Source organism: Dipodomys merriami, unplaced genomic scaffold (genome assembly GCF_024711535.1).
Source record: "Dipodomys merriami isolate MVZ:Mamm:240054 unplaced genomic scaffold, mDipMer1.0.p SCAF_44, whole genome shotgun sequence".
Taxonomy (NCBI): Eukaryota; Metazoa; Chordata; class Mammalia; order Rodentia; family Heteromyidae; genus Dipodomys; species Dipodomys merriami.
The window spans coordinates 2,810,949-2,825,187 of NW_027206002.1; the positions used below are offsets into that span (position 1 = coordinate 2,810,949).

General features: G+C 43.7%; 1 pseudogene; it reads right to left on the minus strand.

Moving 5' to 3' along the window:
* Nucleotides 1–2,725: 2,725 nt before the first annotated feature.
* Nucleotides 2,726–2,923, minus strand: LOC138808048 (translation machinery-associated protein 7-like; annotated as a pseudogene).
* Between the last annotated feature and the right edge of the window lie 11,316 nt (nucleotides 2,924–14,239).

The following is a 14,239-nucleotide window of genomic DNA, read 5'->3' on the forward strand; positions in this document are numbered from 1 at the left end:
TGGCTGGTGTAAGGCTCTCTTGTATTGGGTAGGGGACCTGGGGATCTTTTTTATTTTTTAATTATGATAAAGGTGATGTACAGAAAGGTTATAGGTTATGTAAGTCACATAATGAATAAGTTTCTTTTTTTGGATAAAGTCACCTTTTCCTTCGCTTTCTCCCACTTTCTCCCTCTTGGCCCCACCCACAAGTTTTAGAGTTGCCACAGTGTCTAATGAATAGCACTGCTGCATTTGTTCACCCTTTGTCCCAACATTTTTTTTTTTTGCCAGTCATGGTGCCTGAACTCTGGGCCTGGGCACTGTCCCTCAGCTCTTCAGCTCAAGGCTAGTGCTCTACCACTTGAGCCACAGCACCACTTGCTTTTTCTGCTTATGTGGTGCTGAGGAATCGAACCCAGGGCCTCATGCATGCAAGGCAAGCACTCTACTACTGAACCACCTTCCCAGCCACTGTCCCAACATTTCTGTGCCCCCTCAACCCTCCCAAAGACAGATAAGTGAATAAACAAGATGAAAAATAAAGCCTGGCATTGGTGGCTCACACCTAGAATCCTAGCTACTCAAGAGGCTGAGATCTAAGGGTTGAGGGTCAAGCCAGCCTGGGCAGGAAAGTCTATGAGACTTATCTGCAATTAACCTCTAGAAGTGGAGCTGTGGCTCAAAGTGCTAGAGAGCTAGCATTGAGCAAAAAGAGCTCAGGGACAATGCCCAGGCCCTGAGTTCAAGCCCCAAGACTGATCCACCAAGAAAGGAAAGAAAAACAGCAATGAAGGAAAAAAAAAAAAACCAAACTTGTTTCCATTTCCTGGAGTTCATTTCAATGAAGATTATTTTATATGATCAGAGACACATAAGCGTTTGGGCCTTTGTGTTCATCTCCCAAGAGTGTTCTTTAGTATCCCTGTGAATGCCTAGAGTCCTGTATAATTTATCATGGGCCATGTATTTAGAACTAGCTCTTCTCTATGAGAGAAATTATGTACCACTTGTTTTGTTTGGCCTATCTCACTTAACATGATTTGTTCTAGGTCAATCCATTTCCCTACAAATAACATACTATTCTTTCTGATGGCTGTGTAAAATCCCATGGTGTATAGATACCACATTTCTTTTTTGGATCCACTCAGTCTACTGTAGGGCATCTAACCTGTTCCTACAACTTGGCTGCTATGAAGAGTGCAGCAATGAACATGGTTGTGCAAGTGTCTTCACGGTGTTCTGGCTTGTGATGTTCTGGGTAGATTCCTAGGAGTGGCATGGCTGGGTCAAAGGAAAGGACTATGTTTAGTTTTTTGAGGAACCTCCAGACTGCTGTCCAGAGGGGTTGTACTGGTTTACATTCCCATAAGCAGTACAGTACAGTAGGGTTCATTTTTACCTGCCAAGGTTTGTTGTTCGAGTTCACAAAGTTGGCCAATGTAACTGGGATGAGATGGAATCTCAGAGTTGTTTTGATTTGTATTTCTTTTCTGTCCAGGGATGATGAGCATTTCCCCCTATGTTTCTTTACCATTCTTAGGTCTTTTTCTTAGAAGTCTCTCCTTAGCTCTTTTGTCCATTTGGTGATTGGTTTATCAGCTTTGGGGGACCCGGGGAATTTGGGGCACCACACATTCAACAGTGGGGTCAGTCATCTAGCGAATACCAGTAGTCATAGAGTCATAATCATGTTGGTTGGTCATTGTGGGGTGAATATGTGCCCACAAGTGTGTTTCCTTTTTTTTTTTTTTTTTTGCCAGTCTTGGGACTTGAACTCAGAACCTGGGTGCTGTCCCTGAGCTTCTCAGGCTCCAGGCTAGAACTCACCACTTGAGCCACAGCACCACTTCTGGCTCTTTCAGAATACTTTATTGGAGAACTTTCCTGCCCAGGCTGTCTTTGAACCATGATCTCAACTAGGGTTACAGGTGTGAGCCACCGGCACCCAGTATGGCTGTGCTTTTAAGAGTGGTATTTTTTTTTTTTTGTTTGACCTTAAATTCAGAGGGTTAGGAGACACAGCTATGGGTCAAAAGCAGAATTGTGTGTGGGGTCATGAGATGCCTGTGAAGTTGTGAATATGAGGAAGAATCCTCAGGCTCTGCCCCTAGATCCATGAAGACTTGTGCCAGGGTTTGTTTTTATTTATTTTATCTACTTCTTTTTCTGCTTTTTCTAATTTACTCTTTTTTAGTCTTTTAAAAGAGTTGGTTTAATTTCAAAATGATACGGAATTCAAGAATAAAACAAAGAGCCAGGCACCGGTGGCTCACGCCTGTAATCCTAGCTTCTCAGAAGGCTGAGATCTGAGAATCACAGTTCAAAGCCAGCCCAGGCAGCAAAGTCCCTGAGACTCCTATCTCCAATTAACCACTAGAAAACTGTAAGTGGTGCTGTGGCTTAAGTGGTAGAGTACTTGCCTTGAGCTGAAGAGCTCAAGGGACAGCACCCAAGCCCAGAGTTCAAGTCCCATGACTGACCAAAAAAAAAAGTAGAACAAAGGAGACTGGCAGGAATCTAGGCTGGGTTTATTTTTAAATTTACAGCTAAGATAGCAATGGCTGATACAGTGGTGACAAACTAGAGACTGAGCCACTGCAGGAGTTATTTTGAAAGGTTGCTCTTAAAGTTCATAGACAAAACTTCATTCTACTTATAGGTGGCAGAGATATTATGCAGGAAATCCAGATGTTTAATGGGAATGAAATCAAGGGTCACCATCATCTCAGGGACAAGGAACAGCTTACTTTTTGCCAGATTTCTTCATTCCACCTGGGGCCAAGGGTCCCTTCCCACCTGGCCTTCGCTTTCAGTTCCTCTAGTTTCTTCTGCTCATCTTTCTGTGTCTGTTTGGAGGCCTTGTCTTTCTCATTCATCTCCTTGGCTTGGCCTCCTTGTTGGACTGCTTCAGGGCCTTCTTGCCTGCTTCGAGGCTGGACATGATGCCAGCCACACTTTTACCCAAACCCTGCCTAATTTATTTTTTAATAGGACTTGGGCTCAAGGCTTCATGTTCTTGTGTGGCTTTTTCAACCAAGGCTGGTGCTCTACTACTTGAGTCACTCACACACCATCTTTTTTTTGGGGGGGGGGGGTTTGGCTGTTTAATTGGAGATAATTGGAACAAGATGTGTCTAAAGCTGAAAGCCGGCAGGTCAGAGATGCTACTGCTGAAGGATCGAGATCAGGAGCATCTGAGTAAGCCCCTCAAGGTGTTTGAGAAGGGCAGGAGGCAGTGGCTTGGGCAGCAGGGCGGCAGGCAGACCAGAGGCGAGGTGGCCAGAAGGATCTAATTGCCCAGTTGAACTTACTGAAATCTGAGCCCTGCTTGGGCTCTGGGCCTGGGCGCTGTCCCTAAGATTGTTCAGCCAGCCACAGCTCCACTTCCAGTTTTCTGGTGGTTAACTGGAGATGAATGTCCCAGGCTGGCTTTGAACCATGATCCTTAGATCTCAGTCTCTGGAGTAGCTAGGATTACAGGTGTGGGCCATCAGTGCCTGGCTCCTGGGCCTTTCTTAAGCCCAACCAGACAGAACAGCAATGATCTGGGGGCAGAGCTGGGGCTGATCGCAAACAGCTGGTAGGCACAGGGAAGGCAGCTCAGAGCATGCGTGTTGCCAGCTGTCCAGCATTCTGCATGCCTGGGGCTCTCCTCAGCAATGTTCCTCCACCACACCTGAAACCCTGCAACCTGAGAGCCTTGGAGGTAGCTGGGGGCTGGACTTCCGCCTCCACCCTTCCACGCCAAGGAATATTCCATTGCTTCGGATTAAATGTTGTGAACCACACAGGACTGCAGAAAGGGCAGCCAACGGTTTGCAAGGGGAAGCCAAGGAAGAAAAGTGAGTCAGCAAACGCCCCCTCACCTGGGGACATTCAAGTTGGGGACGTTGGAGGCTCTGGGAGACTGCCCGCTTCTGGTGTCAGGTGCTTGTTGTATCTTTGGCCCAAATAATAATGGTTCCCCACGGCCAGCAGCATCATATGGGAGTCCCTTCCTTAAAGGACAGCCCTTAGAGGCCGATGGATGGGTGGGCTTGACCTCTGCCACAGCCAGCCTAAATTACAGGAAGTGAGAGGGGGAGCAGGTGGCCTGGGGGGGCTTAAGGAGCTCAAGAATATAATAAAACTTAGGGAGCACCTCTTTTCCAGGACTGTTTCTTTTCTTTTCCTTGTTTCTTTGTGTGTATGTGCCAGTACTGGGCTTGAACTCAGGGCCTTACACTCTTGCTTGACCTTTCCTTCCTTTCTGTCTACCTTCGCCCCCTCCCTCTCTCTCTTCCTTCCTGCTTCCTTTCTTCTTACCTTCCTTCCTTCTAGCCTTTCTTGCTTGCTTGCTTTCTGTCTTGCTTTCCATCTTTCTGTCTTCCGTCCTTTTATTTTTTTGTATGGGTACTGGGGCTTAAACTCAGGGCCTGGTTGCTGTCTCAGCTTTTTTTCACTCAAGCACTTTACCACTTGAGCCACAGCTCCACTTGCAGCTTTTTGGTTGTTAATGGAGGCTATAAGAGTTTCACACAAGCCAGGCACCAGTGGCTCATGCCTGTAATCCTAGCTACTCAGGAGGCTGAGATCTGAGGATCATGGTTCAAAGCCAGCCAGGGCAGGAAAGTTCGGGAAACTCTTATCTCTAAATACCAAAAGTAGCGCTGTGGTTCAAATGGTAGAGCGTTCACCTTGAGCTGAAGAGCTGAGGGACAGCGCCCAGGCCCAGAGTTCAAGCCCCATGACTGACCAAAAAAAAAAAAAAAAGTCTCACATGTTCCTGCCTGTGCTGGCTTTGAACCCCAATCCTCAGATCTCAGCCTCCTGAGTAACTAGGATTATAGGTATGAGCCACTGGCATCTGGTTTTGGTTGGTCTTTTTTTTTTTTTTATAATCAAGTTACACACAAGTTACATCTCCATTTCCAGCCTTTTGGTGGTTAATAGACAAGAGGTGCCTGGCTCATTGAATATTTTAATTTGCCAGCAAAATTAATCAGCCTTTATTTCCTTTGCTCCTAAACCTGCTCTTGTTATTCTAATTGGCATTGAGTATGGGGAACCAAGGTTTCAGTAACAAATTGGGAGATGCAGATAGAATCTGGGCGTCCTCACCCCAAACTCCTAGATTTAGTCCACTATTCTAAGCTGTTTGGATACTGTAGAGCTTTCTAGAGCCTACCAGTTCATGCCAAGGATGTGATTTAGTGGAAAACTTGTTGGGCACTGACTACCAAGACGTGAGAGGTTTGTAGAAAGCCCCCAGGGTCAAACTTTGGACCATCTTAGCACCTAGAGTGCTAGCCTTGCACAAAAGACTCAGGGACAGCACCCAGGTACTGAGTTCAAGCCTCAGAGTCCTAGGACTGGCCAAAAAAAAAAAAACAAGAAAGAAGGAAGAAAAAAGAAAAAAAGAGAAAAAAAAACAGATAGCTGTGGCAGTGTGGTTTTATTTCTGGGTCTTCTACTCAGGTTCATTGAGCTATATGAATGCTTTTGTGCCAGTACCATTGTGTGTGCATGTGCGCGTGCGTGCCAGGCCTAGGGCTTGAACTCAGGGGCCTGGGCACTGTCACTGAGCTTTTTGTACTCCAGGCTAACACTCTACTACTTGACCCACAGCTCTAATTCCAGCTTTTTTAGGATAGTTAATTAGAGACAGAAGTCTCATGGATTTTTCTGCCTGGCTTCAAACCTCAAACCTTAGATCTCAGCCTCCTGAGTAGCTATGATTACAGGCATGAGTCACCAGTGCTCAGCCTAGTACCTTGTTTTTGTTAGTATCGCTCTGTGGCTTAGTTTTAAGTCTGGTATTATAATACCTCCCACATTGTTCTTTTTTTTTTTTTCAGAATTATTTGTGCTATGCCAGACTTTTTATACTTCCATATAAATTTTTGGTATGATTTTTTTCAATTTTATTCCTGCAATGAATAACATCGGAGTTTTGATGGGCATTGTTTTGAATCTGTAGATTGCATTCAATAGCCTGGCCATTTTCATGTATTCTGACAATTGATGAGTATGGAAGATCTTTTCCATTTTTTAGAATATTCTTCAAATTCCTTTTTTTTTAAAATGGGAAAAGGAGCTGGACACTGTCCTTGAGCTTTTTTTGCTCAAGGCTAGAGCTCTACCACTTTAGCCACAGCTCCACTGCCAGATCTGAGGTGGTTAATTCGATAATAAGAGTCTCAAAGACTTTCCTGCTTGGACTGGCTTCATACCTCGAACCTTAGATCTCAGCCTCCTGAATAGATAGAATTACAGTCATAGGCCACTGGTGCCCAGCCCTTACTTAAGGTATTTAGTGACATAAAGAAAGAAAAAGAGAATCCTTGGTAATGAGTAATGCCTCCCCTTCTCCCCCAGTTTGCCCAGCCCTGCACTGTCAGAATGACCTGTTAATAGGAAAGGTGAAGGCATTGCTTCTCCAAGGACAAAGATCAAGAAGGAGTCCATGGCCATTTGGCTGACAGAGGATTTGACAAGCCTGAGTCTGTCCCCAAACACAAGCTAGGGAGAAGAAACCTCAGAGACCTCTCCAAATAGCTTTGTGTTCCTGCTGTCCGCAGTAAGGAATGAAAGCAGCCTCATTTAGGAGCTAATCAGGAGGGTGAGGTATAGAATCATTTGAGCCTAGAAGTTTCAGACCAGTCTGGGCCACATAGCAAGAGCCTGTTTCAACAACAAACAAAAAACCCAAAGTTCAAGAGAAGTCAGGTGTTGGTGGCTCATACTTGTAATCCTAACTACTCAGGAGGCTGAGATCTGAGGATTGTAGTTTGAAGCCAGCGGGGGCAGGAAAGGCTCTGACTCTTATCTCCAATGAACTACTCAGAAAAAAGCCCAGGCCCTGATTTGAAGCTCCAGGACAGGAAGTGGGAGGGAGTCAGGAGAAACTAAAAACTGGCACTAGTACCTAGTAATGTATACATCCTCTTAGGTTTCTGAGCTATTGCTATTTCCAGACAAAATAGAGCTATAGTACTTCTCTCCGTCCTTTAGTACCTTTTTTTTTTGGCACTTCGTTTTGAACAACAAAGTTCTGGAATTAGAGGAAATTTGTTACCTATTAGTCCAAGCCCCTATAAGATAACCAGTCAAGAAAAACACAATTGTAGCTAGGGATGGGTGGCTCACACCTATAATACTGACTTCAGGAGGCTGAGATCTGAGGATCATGGTTTGAAACCAGCCAAGGCAGGAAAGGCCATGAGACTCTTACCTCCAATTAGCCACCAGAAAAACGGAAGTGGAACTATGGCTCAAAGTGGTAGGGAGCAGAAAAGCGCAGGAACAGTGCCCAGGCTCTGAGTTCAAATCCCATGACCAACATCAACAACAACAAAGAAACAAAACCACAATTTTTTAATATTAGCAATTTAAAGTAATCTTTGTTATTCTCTATACGAACCCCAAAGTAAAAATCCTTATTCCAAGGTAAGGCTGAGAGAGAGAGAGAGAGAGAGAGAGAGAGAGAGAGAGAGAGAGAGAGAGAGAGAGAGAGAGAGAGAGAGAGAGAGAGAGAGAGAGAGAGAGAGTGTAAAAGTATACTTGGGCTTGAACTCAAAGCCTCATATTCGTTTTGTTTTCTTTTGGGTCCGGTCGTGGGGCCTGAACTCTGAGCCTGAGCACTGCCCCTCAGCTCTTCAGCTCAAGGCTAGCGCTCTACCACTTGAGCCACAGCGCCACTTCCAGCTTTTTTTTTTTTTTGCTTATGGGTGCTGAGGAATCGAACCCAGGACCTCAAGCAAGCAAGGTAAGCACTTTACCACTGAGCCACCTTCCCAGCCCCGGAGCCCCATGCTCTTGCTCAGCTTTTTTATTCATGGCTGGTGTTCTACCCCTTGAACCACATTTCCAGATTTTGCTGGTAAATGGAGATGGGAATTTTGTGTACTTTTCTCCCCTAGCTGACTTCAAACTGAGATCCTCTTGGTCTCATGAACCACTAGCTCCTGACAAGGCTTATTTTGTTGACTAAATGAGATGTGCAAAATTATTCTGCCTTGGCAGCTGGGGTGAAATTAAGAGGCTTTATAAATATAGACCCTGACCTTTGTGAGCTGAATCCCTAGTTAGGCCATACAGAAATACAGGCCTGTGTGCAGGATCTTGGTTTTTGCTCATTTGGTGTTTGGTGTTTTGAGATAGGCTCTTGCCACATAGCCCACGTCGGCCTCAAATTCATGATTCTCCTCCCCTGCCTCCCCTGTGCCCGGATGACAGACAAGGATGCCTGAACTGCTTTGTTGGTTTTTTGTTTTCCCATGGGGATAATGGATGGGGTCCAAGGCTGCCACAGCCATGCTCACTTTACCACTGAGCTTTATCTCTAGCTCAGGACTTGTGTTATAAATCGGATTTCTAGGCTGTTCCCACTTTCCAATGAGGAGGATGGGGCCATGACCCCAGTATTTCTGTTTATATTGTTTCCTAGAAATTCTCCCAACAAGGTACTTTTCACACTGGGCATCCGCTGAGGTAGCCAAATTCAAGAAAATGAGCTAACTAATCTAGACTTTATTAGTGTTGGCCTTTCCAGTGCATTCACTATTTCTGACTACTAACTTTGGAGATTACGTGATGATGCTGGAAAAAGTTCATTATCACTACTAGTAATGCAGGAGTGGGGAGGTTAAACGGACGATTATAGAAAGGCTCTAGATTTGGATTTAAGTGTCAAAGTAGCTTCATTTGTTGGGATATAGTTCAGTGGTACAGTGTATGTTTAACATGCAGAAGGTACAGAGTTAAAAAATCTGATGAGGATTCACATTCCTGCCCCTACCTATTCATCTACCTATTCAGTCTCTGGCAAGAATTCACCCCATCTCCTACCATTCCCTCCCCCCCAACCCCCCCCCACCAGGAGATTTCTGGGTGTGATGCAGATAAAACTTAAACTTCTAGGCTCATGCCTGTAATCTTAGTTACTCAGGAGACTGAGGTCTGAAGATCTTCTTTCAAAGCCAGCCTGGGCAAGAAAATTCCAAGAGACTTTTAGCTCCAGTTAACCACAAAAAAAGTGTCAGAAATGGAGCTAGGGCACAAATGGAAGAGCACTAGCCTTGAGCAAAAGAGCAGTGTCAACTCCCAGGCCCCAAGTTCAAGCCCCAGTGCCAGCACAAAAAGGGAGAAAAACAAAAAACAAAGCGAAATCTTTTGCCTTTTGATGTTCCATCTGAGTCCTCTGTTTGTCCCTAAGTTGTTTCAATCTTACAACAGAGATAAGAATCCTGTACGAAGGAAAGCTTTCCTATCCTTATAGTTTTCAAGATCTATGTTATTGTTGATTGTGGGCTTGAACTCAGGGCCTGGGTGCTGTCCCTACACTGTTTTGCTCAAGGCTAGAGCTCTACCACTTTGAGCCACAGCTCTGACTTTTGGATGGTTACAGATGAAGAGTCTAATCGCACAGACTTTTCTGTCCCTGTTGGCTTGGACCAGCGATCCTCAGGATCTCAGCCTTCTGAAGCAGCACGGATTACAGGTGTGAGCCACTAGTGCCCGGCTGTGCAAGGCGTTTTTAATAAGCAAAATAAAAATTACACTTGGGTAATAAAAATAGAATTGGAAATGGAGGATGGGGGTATAGTGCAGCCCAGTGGTAGAGCACTTGATCCTGGTTCCGTACTCAGCACTAAAACCAAACCAAACCAAACCAAACACCTCAGCAAAAAAAATGGAATGGGACACTAGAGTTCTTCAAAGACCAGATTAGCATTTTATTTTTCTAATCCTGACACTCAAATTCATAGGGAGTGAAAAGATGATAGAATGTAATCAAAACAACATACAAGCACAATTCCAAAACATTTAACCATCTATTATTTTAACTGTTCTTTGTAAAAATACACAAAGGTAAACAGTTTATAAATTAGGCTTAACAATCTTGTATACACTGTAAAAACAATTAAAATTCACACTAAGGTCCTATGGCAAGTAAGGGTATATGAAAGTGCAAACAGGGTTAGTGTTGAATAATTTATCAGCAACTTACCACTTCAACATACTCTGCATCCAGGCAAATCCGCAGGCCATTTTCCAGTACCTGGGCTGCATTGGCCCTGAGCGCTCCTTCCTTAGTGGCAACTGACCCTGCAGGTGCAGCCATAGGGCTCAGACAGACACATGCAGCTAGAAGACAGTGTCAAAAACTAGACACTCAGCACCATCTTCTACTTCAAAATATTTAAAATGAGGACTAGAGGTGTGGCTCACCAGAAAGAGCACCAGCCTAGCAAGTGTGAGGACCCGAGTTCAAATCCCAGCATTGGCAAAAAAAAAATCTTAACTAAAATCCATTTTAAATGCATGCTGAGGAATTCAGGCGCTGCAGTGTATTCTTTCTGAAAACTAATTCTGCATGAAATCACTTCCCATTTCTGCTCTATTGAAGGGAGGGGCACAGGTAAAGGAAGCTGGTTTTGAATAACCTGACTTGAGTACTTTTGGTTCTGTTTTATTTTATTTATTTTTTGCCAGGTTCTGGGGCTTGAACTCAGGGCCTGGGCACTGTCTCTGAGCCTCTCTGTGCTCAAGGCTAGCACTCTACCACTTGAGCCACAGTGCCACTTCTGGCCTTTTCTGTTTATGTGGTACTGAGGAATTGAACCCAGGGCTTCACTCTACCACTAAGCCACATTCCCAGTCCTGGTTCTGTTTTAAACTTCTGTCAGAGTATTGAACAGTCAGTCTGTGCACAGTGTATACTGGCTACTTCACTCAGTTACAAGAATGAAAGTCAGTGGGTACAAAACTGTGTCTTCCATGGACCTCTGTAGGTTCTCTTTAAAAGGAGGGATCTTTGAAATCCAGGCATGGGGTGCAGGTGTGTGAAGAGGAGCCCTGGGTGATGTTTAACAAAATCCCAGTCACACAGTCACATGGGTCAAGAAATTGTCCTTTTTTTTTTTTTTTTTAAGTTATAAAGCACTAAGTTAAATCCAAAGGAACAATGCAATTAGAGAAGCAACAGCAAGAACATGTTGTCCTTAACTGAGACATACTGTTTCTCTGAACTCTTGTATTTATAGCAAAACCTGCTTTTATATTCATATAGGCTATCCTTTGTTTCCTAGTAATTTTGAATTAAAGACTATATGTTTGCTATTTTTTTCATGCTTTCATGAAGATTTTCTGAAGCATCACTGAGGTTTTACATATATCTAAAATGACCAAATACATTCTCCAGTAAATACACAGGAAATTTTCAGAGCTATTATTATTATTATCATTATTATTATTTGGAGACCAGTTCTCATTATGAAGCCCAGTCTAGCCTCGAATGAATTCTCAATCTTCTACCTCCACTTTTCCTGAGTTGCTGGGATTACAGGCGTGAACCACCAGAACAAGAGCTACTGTACTCAGTGAACTCTGGTCAAATTCTACTTGGCAATAAACTCTTGTGAACTTGTCTTGTAAGTAAAGGGGCTAACAAGACCTAGATATCACAATACCAAATACTCAACAAATAGCTTCAGAAAATGTAAACCTTTCCCCCTGAAATTATAGAAGTATATTGTCATTAATGATGGAAAGTATGATGAGGGGGCGTGTGTTGCTGCAGATCTAACCCAGGGTCTCGTGCATGTTAGGTAAGCAGTGTACCACTGAGCCCATGGAAGGGTTTGGATGTGGTTAAGGAAATCCTTTTTAATCCCAGAAGGTAAGAAACACTAGCATCACCGCTAGCCCGTTTAATGATTTTAAAGTGGCAATAGTCTAGAAAGCACTACAGAAAATGGAGCCAGTTGAGAGCTACAGAAAAGAAATAATATCTGCTTGTATGTTGTAAACCACAGTAAATTTGCATATGGAGTTAAGCATATAAAACTAAAATTTAGCTCTATGTAGGCAATATCTGAATTCATAACATTTTTGGCACTCATACAAAGATATGGGCTCAAGTAAGCCAAAAGTGAGGACTACTTTTTGTCATGTCTTTAGGAACTATTCACCAATTCAAAGATGCTATAAAACTGTCCTAAAAGATCCACTGTGAGAACCTAGAATCTCTCAACCAGTTAGATCAAAGTATAACTAGCAGCATTTTAGATGTGAAGTAAGAATCCCTTTAAAAATACAAAAGAGGGACAGGTGCTAGTGGTTCACACCTGTAATCCCAGCTACTCAGGGGCTGAGAACTGAGGAGCATGATTTGAAGCCAGTCCAGGCAGGAAAGTCTGTTAACTGTTATTTCCAACTAAACTACAAAAAATCCAGAAGTAAAGTAGTGGCTCAAATGGTAGAGCACTAGCCTTGAACACAAAAGCTCAGGGACAGCACCCACACCCAGAGTTCAAGCTCCAGGACTAGGGGAAAAAAAAAAGGACTGAGGTCTTCTCTTTCTAGACTGGAATTTCACTTACAAACCTCCTCTTGAGCCAGGTACCAGTGACTCACGCCTGTAATCCTAGCTACTCAGGAGGCTGAGATCTGAGGAACACGGTTTAAAGCCAGCCCAGGCAGGAAAGTCCATGAGATCCTTATCTCCAATTAACCACCAGAAAACAAGAAGTGGCACTGTGGCTCAAGTGGCAGAATGCTAGCCTTGAGCTGAAGAGCTGAGGGACAGTGCTCAGACCGAGTTCAAGCCCCATGACCAACCAAAAAAAAACAACCAAAAACACAACAACAAATCCTTTTTACAGTGCTTGCCTTGTGCGGATTCCAGCCAATAACCTTGTATATAACTGTTAACTAACTACCCTCCAGTGCAAGGCACAAGCTTCACCTGTGTCCCCAGTTACCTGGGAAATGCTCCACAGGGCCCACTCTCATAGAGGACTTGCTGAGTCGTCTTCTCCATGAGCTGTGGCCCCCGGGTGGCCTGCCCTCTGGAGGTTCTCGCGGCTGGATTTTAGGTGCTCTGGCTGGGAACTTTCCCTTCCTGCGAGCTGAGAGGAAACTTGCTAAGTTCAGCTGCATTTCCAGAGCCTCAGCCCCTAAGAATCTCAACATTCTTGAGGGAAAAGATCCACCTTTAACTGTGGTCCACAGAGCAACTTTGTTTCTTTGATCCCACTGTCAGAGCTAGGAAGAAGATTCTGGAGCAAGCTGTTTTATGCCAGCAAGTATTTTTTCCTCTAGAGAACTCAGAAAGCTTTTTCCTTGCTAGCACTTGATGACACAAATAATTAAGATTATCTCCAGGGCTCCTCTAGGAAATATGGAAGAAAGGCATGTCCCTGAAGGCACTGAAGACAGATCCCCACAAACAAGAGGCAGTTATTTCTTGGTTCTGGTAACTCAAAACTTCAGAAGTTTAGCTGGCTAGCTGACAGACAAACCCATAGGCTGACACGTCATTTTCTGCTTTTCCTTCCATTCTCTGGTGTTTGTTGGCAGGAAAGAAGCTGTTTTATTTCCATTTACAAAGAGGCTGAAACGACTAAACTACTAAAATCCACTATTGAGAAATGACCTGGTCAGCTTGGGTAAGTATGAATTCTGTCTAGTCACATTTCTCAAACTGTTGCTGCTTCCTAGGTTATATTACTGATAATGGAAGGCCCATACTGTCTCCAACTTATCACAGGCTGGAGAAAGCACTAACTTTGATATTGCTGGAACAACCTTGTCTCAGTGGAATTGGCTGAGTATACTAGAAAGACTTGGTTTATAAAGAGAAATCCCAAATACAGTTTTTGGCACTTACCTTTTGTTTCATTTTATCTATGATGGGAAATTCAGAATAATGAAAAATAAGAACATAACTTCTTGGGGTAGAGGCATGGCTCAAATGGTAGAGAACCTGCCTAGCAAGTGTGCAGATCCTGAGTTCAAACCCCAGTACCACTGGGTGCAGGTGGCTGACACCTGTAATCCTAGCTATCAGGAAGCTGAGTCCTGTGGATCCTGATTTGAAGCCAGCTGAGGGAGAAAAGTCTGTGAGAGTCCATCTTAAACTAATGCTGGAAAATGCTGGACTGAAGGTGTGGTTCAAGTGGTAGAACTCCAGCCTAATGAGAACACATGAGTCCTGAGTTCAAGCCTTGGTACTGGCACCAAAAAACAAAACAAAAAAAACCCACCTCAGTACCATAAAATAAAATAAATAAAGAAGTCAATCTCTTAGGAAATTGTAATGCTTTTCAAAAAACAAAAAAACTACAATTTTCTTAGGCTATCTGTCCAGCAGTGAGGCTTGGAGACACCATCACAATATTATTATCCAAAAGCAAAATTCTTCCTATTATAAAGAGCTGACAATAATTATGAAAAAAAAAAGAAAATGAGAAATAAGCTTTCATTTTCTTCC